Source organism: Danio aesculapii, chromosome 4 (genome assembly GCF_903798145.1).
Source record: "Danio aesculapii chromosome 4, fDanAes4.1, whole genome shotgun sequence".
In the NCBI taxonomy this organism is placed as follows: Eukaryota; Metazoa; Chordata; class Actinopteri; order Cypriniformes; family Danionidae; genus Danio; species Danio aesculapii.
The window spans coordinates 20,795,232-20,809,547 of NC_079438.1; the positions used below are offsets into that span (position 1 = coordinate 20,795,232).

The window sequence follows — 14,316 nt, forward strand, 5'->3', positions numbered from 1 at the left end:
AACAACATAAGTCAGATGTTGAAAAAAAACTGCATCTCTCCGCCTTTTGTTTTCTATTCATATTTTAAATTCTTTGCCAGAAAAACTAACATGTTGACTTTGTTCGGTTTAAGCGGAGACTTATTTGAGATTACAATGTTTCCAGCAGCACTGAGACGGCGTGCCTGTAGCGCATGCAGATACTTTTTCGCAACCGTGGCAAAGAGGGTATCTTGCTCCGCTGCCTGCATTTCTCGGAAACCAGCTCTACATCGCGGAGCGGCGCGTTCTCAACTACCAAATATGCTGCTCCATTTCTCATCAACGTCTACTATTTATCAGTTTCTCTTTTGTATTTGGCCATTTTTGAAAAGGCCTCTCTGCCATACCTGGCTGGACTAGCTGGGCATTTGCGTTCAGTAGATGACACCGGAGCTGGCTCTGCATTTCATGGGCTGGGTGACATGACCGCAGCTCTGGAGGTTCGACGTGTTTGTCCATTTAACACTTATTTTTCTAAACAAGCCCAACAAATAGCTTCATCCTAATTATTGATTCGCCTTTCTCGTTCGCCACGAATATAATAAGTAATATAAGTAATATATCCAGCGAGGTTCATGGCTGAACTTGAACTTGCTGCATCACGTCTAAGTTAACGTTATATTCATAAATGTATAGGCTACTTGGCAACAAAACAGAAAACGTGTGTTCTAGAGTGATTGTCATCACGGTGACCGTCACAGCCCTTACAATAATTGCAATGTAATTTATCAGCTATAAAATGAAAGCCTCAGTTTGGTGCGGAGTTATCATTATACCAAAATCAAGAAAATCTTTGGTGCCGGAATACTTTAAGCCCTGGTAAGATCATGTTTATTACTAAGAAAACTAAATCAAAATTATATTTTAATTGAACACATCTGATCACATAAGGTACGCACAGAAAAGTCTGTTTAGTGTTGTGGAAAGGCAAAGCTGAATATCTGTGGTTAAACTGCCACCCAGCGGTCAAAAGCTGCTGGCGCACCAAGTACCGCTGTCGCCGCGGTATGAATGGCGCCAAAAGGAACACATTGAAGTAGTAACATCTGTACACGCTCTCTCTCTCTCTCTCTCTCTCTCTCTCAGATAAACATGCTCTTTCTCTCACACACACATACAGTTCATGCTCACTCTCTTATACACTCACACACACACAAGTACACATGTACTTGCGCTCTCTTTCTCTCTCTCTCTCAGACACACACACACAAGTACATGCTCTCTCTCTCACACACAGTCTTATACACACTCTCACTCACACACTCACTCTTGTACATGCTCTCTTTCACACACAGTCTTACACATGCTCTCTCTCTTACACACATATACCTGCTTTCTCACACACACACACACACACACACTTGTACACACAATCACTCACATACTCACTATTGTACATGCTCTCTCATACACACAGACATTCTTTCTCTCATAGACACACACGTACATGCTCTCTTTCTCTCTCTCTCTTACACACACACACACACACACACACGCACACAAACATGTGATCTCTCTCACACACAGTCTTATAATGTCATGGTCTGTCACCTGCATGTTGTTGTCACAGTAATTTGTGTTTGTTTTTCTCGGTGCACATGGCATTGTTTTGACAGCTCGCCATGTGCTCCGCCGCTTCACCCCACCCACTCGTCAATCTACTCAGATCATTATCATTTCATTATTCCCACCTGTCTCTAGTTTTATCCTTATTAGTCTCCCTATTTATTCTTCTCACACTCATTGTCTTGTACCTGATCGTTGTATGTTCTTCTCACGCGGTGGTCTCTTAGATCGTGTCCTGTCCAGTCTCGTTTTCACTTAGACTCCAGTGCCAGTTTGATTTGTTTGGTTTGGACCTTCTCCTTTTTCTTTTGTCAGATCGCTCCTGCTGCTATTAGGTGAGGCAGACGCATCCCTCCTCATTTCCCGCTTCAGCCCCTCTATTCCGCCCACCAGCAATCTCCTCGCTTCCCCTCTGGTCATCTTGCATCACGGCTGGGTTCTCGTAGTTCGGCCGCTGATATCTCCTTGACCATCAAGTTGGACCACCGTGCGCCCCCTGCTGGAGGCATTTAGTATTGTCTTTAGTTTCTCTTCTTCGCCCGTGATTGACTGGCGAGTTGGACCACCGTGCGCCCCCTGCTGGAGGCACTTAGTTTTGTCCTTAGTTTCTATTCTTCGCCCGTGATTGACTGGCGAGTTGGACCACCGTGCGCCCCCTGCTGGAGGCACTTAGTGTTGTCCTTAGTTTTCTTCACCCGTGATTGACTGGCGAGTTGGATCACCGTGCGCCCCCTGCTGGACGCTTTGGGTATTGCCCATGAACTTTCACTTGAACTTTTGACTGGTGACTTTGGATCACTGCACCCTCCTGTTAGACTTTTTGTTTTATTTTTGCCAGGATTTGGGGCCTTATTTTTGGCATTTACAGCACCCTGTGCTTTGATCTTTTGTCTGGGTTAATCCCCTCTGCAGAACTCTGTAGTAATTTTTGCCTGCACTTGATTCTTCCTGAGTTTTTTTCCCCTGACAGAACCGTGACATATACATGCTCTCCCTCTTAGATAAACATGTACATGTTCTCACTCACACACATATTGTACACAAACTTGTTGCATACACACACACACACACACTTGCACGCTCACTCACACACATATTGTACACACACTTGTTGCATACACACACACTCTCTCTAACACACTCACTCTTGTACATTCTCTCACACACACCTACAAACTATCTCTCTGTCTCAAATGTACTATTTTCACGCTCTTACACACACACACACACACACACACAGATGTGCCAGTGTTAATGATACTTTCTCTAATTTTACGTGCTCATTAGGCTTAGGATAGGTGGTTGCATTGTGATTATTTGGTCATGAAGGTATTAATTGTTTTAAATAGTTTTTCAGCTAATAATGTTCGTGATATCATACATCGCTACAAAAGGCTTTTGAAGCTGACAAGACGTGGAGCAACCATGACCAGAGCATTCCAGAGAGAAGGTGTCTCTCGAAATGCAGTGGCCCAGCTCGCTCCAGCTGCAGAGCTGTACTTTGCTAACAGGGAGCAATTTAACAGCATCAGCTTCACCAGGAAAATGAACAGAGTTCGCTCAAAAGTGTAGAGAGCTCATTGTTGGAGATGTTCACATAAAAGTCCTATCAATGAAAAGGAAGGGTTCACTTTTGCCTTTTTGTCTGAATAAGAGATTAGAGTAGATTTGCTATGTCGCTTATTGTTAAGGCCATGTTTATTGTATGTTTCTTTGTTCAATAATGTTTCTGTTTACTGTTAAATTGTAGAAGCAAAAAAGTGCAGCACAATAAGCTCAGCTTATAATGCCAAAAATATATTATATTGAGATCAGATGCAAAAACCTTTAAATGCCGTCTAAATTCATTAAATTTTTTCCCTTTTTTAATCCTGGGTCGCCACAGCGGAATGAACCACCAACTTATTCAGCACATGTTTTACACAGCGGATGCCCTTTTAGGTGCAACCCATTACTGGGAAACATCCATACACACTCATTCACTACGGACAATTTGAGCTTACTCAGTTCACCTGTACCACATGTCTTTGGACTTGTGGGGGAAACTGGAGCACTCAAAGGAAGCCCACACCAACATGGAATGTCACAGAAATGCCACCTGACCCAGCCAAGGCGAACGTGCTACCCACTGCGCCACCTCGTCATCTAAATTGTATTTCTAAAATTAGTTATTTTTCAGCCTACTATGTTAAAGACAATAAAAAAACAATTCTTTGCCACAAAATAGTTAAATTACTGAACTGAGCCTGAAAAAATTATGAATTTTGGAAAAAATAAATGTATATAGCAGCTGCATGGTGGTGCAGTGGGTAGCACGTTTGCCTCACAGGAAGAAGGTCACTGGTTTGAGCCTCGGCTGGGTCAGTTGGTGTTTCTGTGTGGAGTTTGCATGTTCTCCTGGTGTTCGCGTGGGTTTCCTCTGGGTGCTCCGGTTCCCCCCACAAGTCCAAAAACATATGGTAGAGGTGAATTGGGTTAGCTAAACTGTCCTTAGTTCATGTGTGTGAATGATTGTGTATGGATGTTTCCCAGTGATGGGTTGCAGCTGTAAGGGCATCCGTTGCATAAAAACATATGCTGGATATGTTGGCTGTTCATTCCGCTGTGGATGTAACAACAATTGTTCCTAATGTTGTATATAGTAATAAACACGTACATACACTTGTCAATTTGTATATTTGCACTCACTACTTCTATTTTTTTTTTTAAATATATTTATTATCTGTTTTTTGTCCTGTCTCTGTAATTCTGTTGCACTGTAGAAGCTCTGTCACGAAAACAAATTCCTCGTATGTGTGAACATACCTGGCAATAAAGCTCTTTCTAATTGTCCTAAACCAAATGTTTTCTTCAGCTTAATTACCTGGGCTGTTAATTTTTTTATTTTATTTTTGTTTTGACAGCAATAAATTAAAAGCAGTTGGACAAACTAATGATTCTGGTATGTATTTGTATGTTCTTGTACGTGTGGTGCTGTTGTGTTTTTGTCTTCAAATACTTGCATCAGTGTCACTACTACCTGTCTGTTGACTATCTGCTGAACATTTACAGACTAGTAGCCATGCTGTCTGTGATGTTGGCTCCTTACTGTCATTTAACAGCATTTCTTAGGTTTTCTCTTCATTTTGATGGGCCCAGTGTGACAACAGATGAGCTGATAAATGTACCTTAAAGGGCACCTATGGTAAAAAATCTACTTTTCAAGCTGTTTGGACAGTCATATGTACATGTATGGTGTGTAGACCATCATATTGGGGTGATATAATGGCCCGTTTCCACTGAGTGGTACGGTACGGTTCGGTTTGGTACGCTTTTATAGCCGTTTCCACTGTCAAAAAGCGTACCGAACCGAACCGTACCACTTTTTCGGCACCCTTTCGAAAGGGTACCAAAGACGAGAAAGGGTATCAAAAGGCGGAGCTAGACGCGCAGGTGAACGCTATAGGTTTACAGAGATACGTCATTCGCTTACGCAACAAGCCAGAATGAAAACAAAAAACCCGCCATGTTTGAAATACACAGCCGACGAGCCGAGACATTACAGCGGAATGATTTATACATATAATAACGAGCCATGGTCGACCTGGGCTCAAACAAACCTTGTCGCCGTCTTGATAAATAGCCACAAAGCCAAGAAGAAGACCAGATTTACCCTGTGCCCCGTAGTTTTTTATGAGGCAGTCTGAGGTGCGAGCGGTTTCGCTTTCTTGCTAGCGTTCGCGCGCGTCTCTAACATTATATCTGAAATAACAAACTTCTTGAGCTGATGATAATTACCTGCGCTTAATTATTGATGTGCTTTTGAAACCCGATCCTGTCAGACACTGACAAACGCGAGAGTGAAGCGTGAAGAAACAAAGGAGAAGCCGGAAAAAAAGGAGCACATTATTTTTTCAGCAAACATGAACAAAATGCCATGATTAACTAACTTATTATCTTCACATTTTGGACTATTATGAACTCAGATTGACGGAATTACTGTCTAACAGAGGCTACGTGTGCTGCGGAAGATTACAGACACAGATGAGAGGTTTTCACTGACTAGGCTATAATTTGTATTGTTTTGAACCTAAATACGGACGAAAATGTCTGCTGTGTGTATTTCTTCTGTAGTTGGTAACATTTCGGAGACTGCAAGGGGCTGTATGCGTCTATATATGTTCATTTATTTAGTTATTTAATATAATCACAGACGTTACAGTAGTCTGTTTCGCACTGTCATTGATCTGCAGTTATAATCAACTCATGTTCATAGTAAAGTTAGTAATAAACATTTATACACAAGCATTTGTGTATGAAGCATCTGTTTTTTGAGAAGTGCTTCTCATATGATATGTAAGTGACCTGTACAGCTTTATTGTAGACATTTCCTCGAGCGAGAATGACGTCGACTGAAACTGTCTGTCATACACCACGCCCACCAAAAGGGTACCCTTGTTAGTGGAAACGCAAGCCTGATAAAGGTGACCCGTACCAAACCGAACCAAACCGTACCGTACCGGTCAGTGGAAACGAGCCATAAGCACACCCAGTGCTTTTTTTTTTCAATTTAACAACATAAAAAACGGTGGACCAATTGGAGCAGTTTTCAAACAGACCGCAACTTTACGTAGGAGTGCGGTCCCCCCGCCCACCAATATTAATTGACAGGCGCGTCATCATATCCTCAGTTTGTTAATTCACGTCCGCCATTTTCAGCGTGAGTCTAAGCGATATCACTAAAAGAACACGCTAGCTCTATTTTTAGATGCAAGGCTCATTGGGCTCCACACAAGAGCAATATTCTCCACATTATCGCTCTAAACGGAATTATTGGTTGTATCTTTAGGTAGGTTTGCAAACATGTGTACTTCTCATTGAGTCTACCTTATACTTCAGCCGTTTGCATTTCTCGCGATCCCAGAAGCTCCCTGTGATCTTAACTAGCATGCGTTTTAGATTTCTAAACATAGGTTTCTATCAGGGCACACTCAAGTCGACGGCTGGGCGCCTAGAATTTAATTTAGAATTTAAAAATGCGTGGCGCGATGATTCAGGACACTTCATGTTTCTGCCGCGCCACAGAGAGTGTCTGGTGTGCCGTGTCGCGGCTTCGAGCGGCGCATCCGGTGCCTCAATAAAAGTTAATTCAGTGTGCGTGGTTATTAGTTTCTGTGTACAAGCTCGGCACTTGAAACTAGCACACAGTTGGCTGTAAAACTGTACAAAGACACATATGATTTTGTACTCTCTGCTTGGTCTGTGTCCAAGTCGTACATGTACGACTGATTGCTGAACCTCTCACTCCTGCTCCTTCTCTGTCTGCCTGTCAGACTCTGTTGCAAACGCAGAGCGGGTGAGCTCATGGCCCCGCCCCTTGTTACGTTGGCGGGAAGCCGAAACTAATTTACATGTAAAGCAACACACCCATAAATCAGCGAACTGTGGACACGCCCCCAACATGACACATGACACATTATAATAAAAAAATCTGAATTGTGTTTTAAACTGAACCTAAACTGGCACACTCAGAAGAACCATAATATTAATATTAAATCATAAAAAAGAGGTAAACTATGTGCCCTTTAAAGTAAAATAACTGTCTACTGAAAGTTAGGTTAAATGCAACAAATAGTTAATTGAACACTCTTAGATTGTACCTAACCCTAATTTTATATTTGATTAGAGTTCATGTTAAAATATGTTGCGTTGCTACTTATAGGCATCTGAATGTTTACTCAAAGTCTATTCATTAACTGGATAACAACTACATGCAGACAATAACAACAAACATCTTGGTGGTCAATGTTCTGAAAACTTGTTGAGGATTTGTTGCATATCTACTAATACATTGTTGAACATCTGTTGAAGATTTGTTGCAAATCTACTGAAACACTGTTGAACATCTACAACCTAATTTGGTAACACGTAACTTACCAAGTTTATTAAATGTTGAGGATTTGTTGCATATGTACTAATAAACTGTTGAACATCTGTTGAAGATTTGTTGCATATCTACTGATACACTGTTGAACATCTAGAAGCTAAATTGGTAACACTTATCTTACTGAAAGTTTAATAAATGTTTACATGCTGTTGACATTGTATTGATTGCCTAAGAACATTTAAAGACTATCTACAGATACTATCCAGATGAAAGTAAACAGATAAGAACTTGAAAAGTAACTTACGGTCAGCAGACTATCTAAAGGGGGACCATCAAAATAAAGTGTTTCCCGGCTCCTTTTCGTTGGCATCTTGTTGAAGGCATAGAAAAAATCCAAGACAAATGATTGCCGAAATGACCCAGTGGCCTAAGGGATAGGGCATCAGCCTCCGGGGCTTGGGATTGTTGGTTCAAGACCCATCTGGGTTGTCTTTGAAGGTCTCACTTCAATTTGGGAGCAATGTTTGGTGGATGAAACATGGTAGCTGTGAAAACCTTCTTGAGATGTGTTTGCATGTCATTAACTTCCTGCATTGCCATGCATATTGCCTGTTATGACTAAAAGGGTAACGAGATACCTAACGCAAAAGGCCATTTTGAATCCTGCATGGTGCCTACAGAGAAGAGACTGTGTACAAAGACAAAAATGGTGCTTACACATAAAGCTGGTGGGTTGTTCAAGATCCATAAACAAATCTAACAACCGAATCATTGCCGCTCCTTTTTTTGTCTGTATAATTGTACATGTTAGACTGATTTAGATAAGAAGTCCACTAAATGTTCATTCACTAAAGTCACAGCAAAAGCTGCTACAATTAACATAGGAACACCTTGGATAGCACAGCACCGCTGCTTTCTCTATGACAGTCATAGGGCTCGTCCAGGATTTGAACCCGGGACCTCTCGCACCCTAAGCGAGAAAAATACCCCTAGACCAACGAACCCTGTAGAAGCAGTATGCAGTGCCACAAAAAATTCTGTGAGACCGATCCACTCTACTCTTTGTTCATGTTGTTTTTGTTACGTGTGTCAGCAACTCCGTGGAGGCATATTACAGTTCACAGTAAGTATAAAACAGTCCAGTGGCCTAATGGATTAGGCACCAGCCTTCGAAGCTGGGGATTGTGGGTTTAAAGTACCAACTGGGTTGTCTTTGATGCAGTTCCTTTTAAGTTGACTGTGCAAGACAATCCAGTGTTACCTTTAAAAAGCTAGCTTCATACCCTTTGGTCAAAAAGACATGACAATGGAAAACTCCTCAGAGAAGCTGTTTTGTCATTAGGTGTACACATCAGATCGTCTGAATGCAATATGGCATAGGGATCCTAAAGTACTGTTTTTCTGAGTTACAAGAACTTCCTGAGCCATACATCAGATATGACAAAGATTAGTCTTGACCCAGTGGCCTAATGGATAAGGCATCAGCCTTCGAAGCTGGGGATTGTGGGTTCAAGTCCCAACTGGGTTGTCTATGTTGGGTTATATTTAAGTTGTGTGAAACAGTTCGGACTGGTTTTCTCAAAACTTAGGCGTGATGATCTGAGGACAATAGTTAGTTTCGAATTCTCAGACTTGCTGCACACTTCAAATAAGATTGATCCAATCTTGCTTGAATCTCACTGTCACGTTACAAACCTACATGGTTCCGCTAAGCTTTGGTAATGGAGATCTTGACTTCAAGTACCCCGTGGCTTTCAACTAATGCTTTCAAGCAATGCTTGTGCCGCTTTTTACAACCTCAGGCCATTTATGCCTGTCAGTTTGTCAGAGACCTCGTTGTTCTTTTCATATCACTTGGTGGCTGTCTATTGTGGTGTGGCCTGCGAGAGCACGTTGCTCTGAATTCAGATCATCAGCTTGTGTGGAAAGAGTGCCCATGAAGTTAGCTGAGTGTGTTAGAGAGCTATGCTGTCCCTACTTCCCAGAGATTGTACGGAAAAGTTGCACAATAGCTAGTGCACCTTACTCTACCCCTGTTGACCCTGTGCTTGGTTGCCACCTCAGCAGGAGAGAGAAAGCAGACGTCTGTAGTCGTGGCCGAGTGGTTAAGGTGATGGACTAGAAATCCATTGGGGTTTCCCCGCGCAGGTTCGAATCCTGCCGGCTACGGTGTTTTGCACGTCCAATTATGTTGTTGTTCTCTTTTCTTTCAAGCCTCCAATGCGTAATTGCAATCCTCCTCTGCATCTCACAAACAAGCCCCTGTCACTTAGTGACCAGGTAGCTGTGGGTGAGTGACAGTGGTTTGCCGCGACCGTACAGTGATCCGTACTCTGTGTTGTGGCCAGAGAAATCCCAGTTTGAATCCCGGTCACAGCAGCACGTACCTATTAACGGAAAGCCATGCTGGGCTGAGTTTTCATCACCTCAGGCCATGGCTGGATTTCTCACCCCAACCTCTGCTGTATCTAGTGTTGCCCACATCCGGCCAACAGAGCAGACAAGTCAAGGCCAGGTGTAGTCGTGGCCGAGAGGTTAAGGCGATGGACTTGAAATCCATTGGGGTCTCCCCGCGCAGGTTCGAACCCTGCCGACTACGGAATAGCCAGCTGCTTTTGCTTTTTCTCTCTGTGAGAGGAACTGTGGCTTTTGCTCTGAATTCAGATCATCAGATTGTGTGGAAAGAGTGCCCATGAAGTTAGCTGAGTGTGTTAGATTAGAGAGCTATGCTGTCCCTGCTTCCCAGAGATTGTACGGAAAAGTTGTACAAGAGCTAGTGCACCTTCCTCTACCCCTGTTGACCCTGTGCTTGGCTGCCACCTCAGTAGGCGAGAGAAAGCAGATGTCTGTAGTCGTGGCCGAGTGGTTAAGGCAATGGACTAGAAATCCATTGGGGTTTCCCCGCGCAGGTTCGAATCCTGCTGACTACGTTGTTTTGCACGTCCACTTATGTTGTTGTTCTCTTTTCTTTCAAGCCTCCTATACGTAATTGCAATCCTCCTCTGCAACTCACAAACAAGCCCCTGTCACTTAGAGACCAGGCAGCTGTGGGTGAGCGACAGTGGTTTGCCGCGAATGTACAGTGATCCGTACTCTGTGTTGTGGCCAGAGAAATCCCAGTTTGAATCCCGGTCACAGCAGCACGTACCTATTAACGGAAAGCCATGCTGGGCTGAGTTTTCGTCACCTCAGGCCATGGCTGGATTTCTCACCCCAACCTCTGCTGTATCTATTGTTGCCCACATCCGGCCAACAGAGCAGACAAGTCAAGGCCACGTGTAGTTGTGGCCGAGAGGTTAAGGCGATGTACTCGAAATCCATTGGGGTCTCCCCGCGCAGGTTCGAACTCTGCCGACTACGTCGGTTGGTATTTCCACAAGGTCCACTTGCTTATTTTGCTCATTGCCCCCTAACGGAAATGCTGTCCTCCTCTGAATCTCGCAAACAAACCAGTGTCCCTTAGTGTCCAGGTAGCTGCAGAGCTTATCGGTGAGCAAGCGGTGTGCCGTGGTCGTATAGTGGTCAGTACTCTGCGTTGTGGCCGCAGCAACCCTGGTTCGAATCCGGGTCACGGCAGCGTGTTCCTGTTAACTGCGAGCAATGCTTGTGCCGCTTTTTACAACCTCAGGCCATTTATGCCCCAACTGTGCTGCGTTCACTGTTGCCCAAATTCAGCAGAAAAAGTCAACGGGCTGCCACGTAGTTGTGGCCGAGAGGTTAAGGTGATGGACTTGAAATCCATTGGGGTCTCCCCGCGCAGGTTCGAACCCTGCTGACTACGGAATAGCCAGCTGCTTTTGCTTTTTCTCTCTGTGAGAGGAACTGTGGCTTTTGCTCTGAATTCAGATCATCAGCTTGTGTGGAAAGAGTGCCCATGAAGTTAGCTGAGTGTGTTAGATTAGAGAGCTATGCTGTCCCTGCTTCTCAGAGATTGTACGGAAAAGTTGTACAAGAGCTAGTGCACCTTCCTCTACCCCTGTTGACCCTGTGCTTGGTTGCCACCTCTTTCCCTGCGCAGGTTCGAATTCTGCCGACTACGTTGTTTTGCACGTCCACTTATGTTGTTGTTCTCTTTTCTTTCAAGCCTCCTATACGTAATTGCAATCCTCCTCTGCAACTCACAAACAAGCCCCTGTCACTTAGAGACCAGGCAGCTGTGGGTGAGCGACAGTGGTTTGCCGCGACTGTACAGTGATCCGTACTCTGTGTTGTGGCCAGAGAAATCCCAGTTTGAATCCCGGTCACAGCAGCACGTACCTATTAACGGAAATCCATGCTGGGCTGAGTTTTCGTCACCTCAGGCCATGGCTGGATTTCTCACCCCAACCTCTGCTGTATCTAGTGTTGCCCACATCTGGCCAACAGAGCAGACAACTCAAGGCCAGGTGTAGTCGTGGCCGAGAGGTTAAGGCGATGGACTCGAAATCCTTTGGGGTCTCCCCACGCAGGTTCGAACCCTGCCGACTACGTCGGTTGGTATTTCCACAAAGTCCACTTGCTTATTTTGCTCATTGCCCCCTAACGGAAATGCTGTCCTCCTCTGAATCTCGCAAACAAACCAGTGTCCCTTAGTGTCCAGGTAGCTGCAGAGCTTATCGGTGAGCGAGCGGTGTGGCGTGATCGTATAGTGGTCAGTACTCTGCGTTGTGGCCGCAGCAACCCCGGTTCGAATCCGGGTCACGGCAGCGCGTTCCTGTTAACTGCGAGCAATGCTTGTGCCGCTTTTTACAACCTCAGGCCATTTATGCCCCAACTGTGCTGTGTTCACTGTTGCCCAAATTCAGCAGAAAAAGTCAATAGGCTGCCACCATGCGCAGTCGTGGCCGAGAGGTTAAGGCGATGGACTCGAAATCCATTGGGGTCTCCCCGCGCAGGTTCGAACCCTGCTGACTACGTCGGTTGGTATTTCCACAAAGTCCACTTGCTTATTTTGCTCATTGCCCCCTAACGGAAATGCTGTCCTCATCTGAATCTCGCAAACAAACCAGTGTCCCTTAGTGTCCAGGTAGCTGCAGAGCTTATCGGTGAGCAAGCGGTGTGCCGTGGTCGTATAGTGGTCAGTACTCTGCGTTGTGGCCGCAGCAACCCTGGTTCGAATCCGGGTCACGGCAGCGTGTTCCTGTTAACTGCGAGCAATGCTTGTGCCGCTTTTTACAACCTCAGGCCATTTATGCCCCAACTGTGCTGCGTTCACTGTTGCCCAAATTCAGCAGAAAAAGTCAACGGGCTGCCACGTAGTTGTGGCCGAGAGGTTAAGGTGATGGACTTGAAATCCATTGGGGTCTCCCCGCGCAGGTTCGAACCCTGCTGACTACGGAATAGCCAGCTGCTTTTGCTTTTTCTCTCTGTGAGAGGAACTGTGGCTTTTGCTCTGAATTCAGATCATCAGCTTGTGTGGAAAGAGTGCCCATGAAGTTAGCTGAGTGTGTTAGATTAGAGAGCTATGCTGTCCCTGCTTCTCAGAGATTGTACGGAAAAGTTGTACAAGAGCTAGTGCACCTTCCTCTACCCCTGTTGACCCTGTGCTTGGTTGCCACCTCTTTCCCTGCGCAGGTTCGAATTCTGCCGACTACGTTGTTTTGCACGTCCACTTATGTTGTTGTTCTCTTTTCTTTCAAGCCTCCTATACGTAATTGCAATCCTCCTCTGCAACTCACAAACAAGCCCCTGTCACTTAGAGACCAGGCAGCTGTGGGTGAGCGACAGTGGTTTGCCGCGACTGTACAGTGATCCGTACTCTGTGTTGTGGCCAGAGAAATCCCAGTTTGAATCCCGGTCACAGCAGCACGTACCTATTAACGGAAATCCATGCTGGGCTGAGTTTTCGTCACCTCAGGCCATGGCTGGATTTCTCACCCCAACCTCTGCTGTATCTAGTGTTGCCCACATCTGGCCAACAGAGCAGACAACTCAAGGCCAGGTGTAGTCGTGGCCGAGAGGTTAAGGCGATGGACTCGAAATCCTTTGGGGTCTCCCCACGCAGGTTCGAACCCTGCCGACTACGTCGGTTGGTATTTCCACAAAGTCCACTTGCTTATTTTGCTCATTGCCCCCTAACGGAAATGCTGTCCTCCTCTGAATCTCGCAAACAAACCAGTGTCCCTTAGTGTCCAGGTAGCTGCAGAGCTTATCGGTGAGCGAGCGGTGTGGCGTGATCGTATAGTGGTCAGTACTCTGCGTTGTGGCCGCAGCAACCCCGGTTCGAATCCGGGTCACGGCAGCGCGTTCCTGTTAACTGCGAGCAATGCTTGTGCCGCTTTTTACAACCTCAGGCCATTTATGCCCCAACTGTGCTGTGTTCACTGTTGCCCAAATTCAGCAGAAAAAGTCAATAGGCTGCCACCATGCGCAGTCGTGGCCGAGAGGTTAAGGCGATGGACTCGAAATCCATTGGGGTCTCCCCGCGCAGGTTCGAACCCTGCTGACTACGTCGGTTGGTATTTCCACAAAGTCCACTTGCTTATTTTGCTCATTGCCCCCTAACGGAAATGCTGTCCTCATCTGAATCTCGCAAACAAACCAGTGTCCCTTAGTGTCCAGGTAGCTGCAGGGCTTATCGGTGAGCATGCGGTGTGCCGTGATCGTATAGTGGTCAGTACTCTGCGTTATGGCCGCAGCAACCCCGGTTCGAATCCGGGTCAGGGCAGCATGTTCCTGTTAACTGCGAGCAATGCTTGTGCCGCTTTTTACAACATCAGGCCATTTATGCCCCAACTGTGCTGCGTTCAATGTTGCCCAAATTCAGCAGAAAAAGTCAACGGGCTACCACCATGCGTAGTCGTGGCCGAGAGGTTAAGGCGATGGACTTGAAATCCGTTGGGGTCTCCCCGCGCAGGTTCGAACCCTCCTGACTACGTCGGTTG

The 14,316-nt window shown here is 45.4% G+C and overlaps 12 non-coding genes and 1 pseudogene across 12 annotated transcripts; all 13 read left to right on the forward strand.

The window, feature by feature from the left end:
* Window positions 1–14,316, forward strand: part of LOC130222237 (oocyte zinc finger protein XlCOF6-like) — a 314,140-nt pseudogene that overhangs the window by 130,615 nt on the left and 169,209 nt on the right.
* trnas-aga (transfer RNA serine (anticodon AGA)) lies at window positions 9,541–9,622 on the forward strand. The gene has a single exon. It is a non-coding gene; the product is annotated as a tRNA-Ser (tRNA).
* trnas-uga (transfer RNA serine (anticodon UGA)) lies at window positions 9,971–10,052 on the forward strand. The gene has a single exon. It is a non-coding gene; the product is annotated as a tRNA-Ser (tRNA).
* trnas-aga (transfer RNA serine (anticodon AGA)) lies at window positions 10,302–10,383 on the forward strand. Its single transcript has one exon. It is a non-coding gene; the product is annotated as a tRNA-Ser (tRNA).
* On the forward strand, window positions 10,732–10,813 carry trnas-cga (transfer RNA serine (anticodon CGA)). The gene has a single exon. It is a non-coding gene; the product is annotated as a tRNA-Ser (tRNA).
* Window positions 10,958–11,029, forward strand: trnah-gug (transfer RNA histidin (anticodon GUG)). The gene has a single exon. It is a non-coding gene; the product is annotated as a tRNA-His (tRNA).
* trnas-uga (transfer RNA serine (anticodon UGA)) lies at window positions 11,153–11,234 on the forward strand. The gene has a single exon. It is a non-coding gene; the product is annotated as a tRNA-Ser (tRNA).
* Window positions 11,841–11,922, forward strand: trnas-cga (transfer RNA serine (anticodon CGA)). The gene has a single exon. It is a non-coding gene; the product is annotated as a tRNA-Ser (tRNA).
* On the forward strand, window positions 12,267–12,348 carry trnas-cga (transfer RNA serine (anticodon CGA)). The gene has a single exon. It is a non-coding gene; the product is annotated as a tRNA-Ser (tRNA).
* On the forward strand, window positions 12,493–12,564 carry trnah-gug (transfer RNA histidin (anticodon GUG)). The gene has a single exon. It is a non-coding gene; the product is annotated as a tRNA-His (tRNA).
* On the forward strand, window positions 12,688–12,769 carry trnas-uga (transfer RNA serine (anticodon UGA)). Its single transcript has one exon. It is a non-coding gene; the product is annotated as a tRNA-Ser (tRNA).
* On the forward strand, window positions 13,376–13,457 carry trnas-cga (transfer RNA serine (anticodon CGA)). Its single transcript has one exon. It is a non-coding gene; the product is annotated as a tRNA-Ser (tRNA).
* Window positions 13,802–13,883, forward strand: trnas-cga (transfer RNA serine (anticodon CGA)). Its single transcript has one exon. It is a non-coding gene; the product is annotated as a tRNA-Ser (tRNA).